The following is a 4,131-nucleotide window of genomic DNA, read 5'->3' on the forward strand; positions in this document are numbered from 1 at the left end:
AATTCTGAACCTTTTATCAAATTATATGAAACAACGGATTGTAGACCATCTGAGCAAGACCTAAGAGATTAATGAACCGATGTATGACGATGATGAAGTTGACAATGGTAGTTGTATAACTGTAGCAGTACATGATGTTGATGCCATTGAATCTGAATTTGCTATTTCAAAGGAATGAGAAGAATCTAGCTCTTCTTTGGCCGGTTCAGTTAAAGTCAAAAGGTTATCGGATGATGAAAGTAAAGATATCAATCAATAATCTGGAGTTTTAGAAGAGAGTCAAGTGCCAGTGAATATCAAAGGAACATGACTGTGATTTGGGCGTTAGGCCTGTTGTGGCCACGGGATTCCCTCAGACCTTACTATCTTCCTTAGAACCATGGTGGTCCACAAGATACAGACGATGTTTGCATTGCAGAGATGAACTCTGCAATTTGTAGTACTCAATCCTGTTCCAAAATTGACGAGGATGTCTCCCAGCCTTTAGTTGGAACCACTTTTAAAGAGATATCATATTCTGCAAGCACAAATTTCCAGGTCAAAACTGAAAGATCAAATGAGCAGGATGACAATGTATCAGTTAGACCTAGTTTGGTGGATCTAGGGATGAAGCAGACAGACAGGTGTTCAATGTTCATGATGTCAAGCAGACAGGCAATGGGGGCGACCTTCAATCTGATGTACCTCTAAAGGAAAACATTACTTCATCAACATGTGAAGCTGTGAAGCTTCATAAGGGTTCAGATTCTGCTGATAGAGAAGCAAAATTTGAGGGAATTAATAATGTTGTTTCTCTGCCTGAGCATATTCAATCGGAAAAAGTGATAATGTTGCTCAAGGAAGATGTATAAATATCAGTCATGATAATTACAATAAGGATGACTTTCCTATATGATCTAGCACTCACAATGGAAACAAAAAAAGCTTGATATGCAGATGCACAGAATAGATCTGTAGGAAAACCAAGCAAGTGCCATGTCTTTCTTTTCTTTTCTGTCAATGCAATTGGGCAGTTCCGTTGTCTGCTGAAATGGTTGGTCTTGTTGATTTTGAAAAGGATATGAACTTTTGGCAGCGTGATAAATAGTCGAGAAGCTTTGCTGTAAAGTGGCATATAATCAAGGATGTGCCTAATGCAAGTCTTCGTCACATTGTATTGGAGAACAATGAGAATAAACATGTTATCAATAGTCGTCCCCTCACTTTTACCGAGTTGATCTTCCTTTGGATTACCATTTAAAACTACTCTAAATCTGAGGATGAGTTCTTTCAACCCAAGACGACTAATGCAACAGGATTTGTAGGTTATTGTTATTATTTTTGACAATTTTCAGATTTTTAATATTTAAGGTATTTTAGGTATTTTTGGTTATATATATATATATTAGTCGGTTTAGGATTCTTAAGACGGTGAGTTTGTTAATAATTTTTTCTGTTTTTTTTAATTTCTTTTCTTTCTTTATAAAATAGGAATTGTAGCCTAAAATTTATATTAGAATTTTTTTCTTTTATTTGGATCTTAGGGTCTGAAGTCTATATAAATATATATTTAATTGTTGAAAAATTAATCCTCACTTATTAAATAATAATTTTTTTTCAAAAAAATCTAGAGGATAACGATTAGGGCATCCACGGTGGGAGCTCCTTCGGAGCTCCTACTGCGGACGTGTCATGAGGGAGAAACCTCCCTCCCATAGTGGGAGGGAGGTTTTTCACCTCACACGACAAAGCGGTCCGTAGTTACGGAGCCGCTTCGTCGTTCTTTTTTTTTTATATTAATTTTTTTTAATAATTTAAAAAAAACAATGGTCACAGTAATAGACGTTGTTAAACGGTTAACTTTATTTTTTTATTTTATTTTTTTGTATAAATAGATGATCGATTTCATATTTTTCATTCATCTCCTTATTATCTTTGCTTTCGATTTCTTTCCTCGACTCTCTATATTTTTCAACCACAAAAATATCTTGATTTATTTCAAATGACTCAAAATCTAAATCGATCTATGCTCCAGAAATTCTGGAGAAACGAATTGGCGGAAGATGCGGAGGATATAGATGAACGAAGAATGCTCCAACTATATGAGCAGCGACAAACAGTACGTCAAAGAGCTCAAAGTTCTTCCGGTAAAACACAGAGGAGAAGGTATTTGAATAGGGATCGTGAAGTTGGACATGCTCATCTTTTCAATGATTACTTTTCTGATGATCCGGTATATCCTAATGACATATTTCGACGTCGATTTCGAATGAAAAAAGAGTGATTCCTTCGTATAGTTGATGCCGTGAAAAATCATTCCGAATATTTTCAATGGAAGGTCGGTGCAGCGGGGAAAAAAGGTTTTTCACCACTTCAGAAATGCACAGCGGCTATTCGTCAATTGACGTATGGAGTCCCTGCTGATCATTATGATGAGTATCTACGAATTGCTTAAACAACTGTCATCAATGTTTATTCAACTTTTTCCGATGTGTAATTAAAGTGTTCAGGGCCCAATATTTAAGAAGACCTAATGCTGCTGATATCCAACACTTGCTTGAAATGCATGAGCAGAGACATGATTTCCCTGGCATGTTGGGCAGTCTTGATTGTATGCATTGTCAATAGAAAAATTGCCCCGTCGCTTGGAAATGCCAGTTTACTCGAGGAGATCATGGCGTCCCAACAATTGTGCTCGAAGTCGTTGCATCTTCGGACTTGTGGATATGGTATGCCTTTTTTGGGATTGCAGGGTCACGCAATGATATCAATGTGCTTAACGAATCACCGTTATTCAACAACGTCTTACAAGGGAATGCACCCGAGGTTAATTTTACGATTAATAATACACAATATACAAAAGGATACTATCTGACCGATGGGATCTATCCAGAATGGGCTACTTTCGTCAAGAGCTTTCCCTGTCCCCAGGATCCCAAAAGAAAAATATTTAAGGAACGACAGGAGGCCGCGAGAAAGGATGTCGAGAGGGCATTTGGGGTGCTTTAATCACAATGGGCAATGATAAAAGGTCTAGGACTATTTTGGTACAAGGATAATTTGAAGGACATCATGTATACCTGTATTATTTTGCACAACATGATTATTGAGAATGAGGGAGATACAGTAGTCAATTGGTCGGACGATGAAGGAGATTCTCAAGCACAAATATTTCAAGGCTCCACTCAAGAATTCCAAACATACATCCGCAGAAATTACGAGCTACGTGATAATCAACTACATCATCAACTTCGAGCCGACTTAGTTGAGTATATCTGGGCACGCTATAATTGTAATCAGTGAAAAAATAATTTATTAATTGCGATATATGTATTGTGATATTTATGTAATTTTTTTAATTATGAAAGTTATTTTATGTTAGTAATTTATGAATTTAAATTTTATTAAAATTTAATTATATAAAATGTAAATATGAAGAAGAGATAATGAAATATATATAATGAAAAGTGTGGGATCCATGAAGAAGTTGTTGAGAGGTTTTTTTGATAGTGGAAAGAGGTATGAGATTTTTAACTTTTGATGTGACGTAGACATGGTAACGAAGGAGCTCACATTGGATTCTAACGACTGTGCATGGATGCTCTTAGTTCTTCTTACCTACTCCTCAAACCCCTGTTCTCATTAGCTCATATCAATTTTCTATTTTTAATTCATTTTTTCAGGAATAACGTAGATAAAAGTATATTCTATTATAATTAGTAGATATTTAGACTCACATTAAAGTATTTTTTTATTTTTCTATAAACTCTCATTTGTCATTTATATATTTTTGCTGATAAATAATTTTGAGTTATTATATATCTAGTTTAATTTTAGATTCATATGAGTAAAATAATTTCAAAATAGAAATTATAGTGAAATCAAACCATGTGTTTTATAATAATCTATATTATATTTGCTATAAAATCAGATGATGAGATATGACGATGATGAATAGTGATGTTTTTTTTTTATCATAATCATGTAGATTTGAACACTATGTTTAGTTTTGTGATGGAAGTATTTGGAATGTTTTAAACTATATACCATGATTTGTTAATATAATGAATTTTGAATGTATAGTTATTTTGTAATGGTGTTGGTTTGTCGTATCATGGATGCATTTATTTGGATAATACATTGTGGATGGTT

General features: G+C 34.5%; 1 pseudogene; it reads left to right on the top strand.

Moving 5' to 3' along the window:
* Window positions 1-420: 420 nt before the first annotated feature.
* Window positions 421-2,988, top strand: LOC122040369 (annotated as a pseudogene).
* The last annotated feature ends 1,143 nt before the right edge of the window (window positions 2,989-4,131 follow it).

Source organism: Zingiber officinale, chromosome 1B (assembly GCF_018446385.1).
Source record: "Zingiber officinale cultivar Zhangliang chromosome 1B, Zo_v1.1, whole genome shotgun sequence".
Taxonomy (NCBI): Eukaryota; Viridiplantae; Streptophyta; class Magnoliopsida; order Zingiberales; family Zingiberaceae; genus Zingiber; species Zingiber officinale.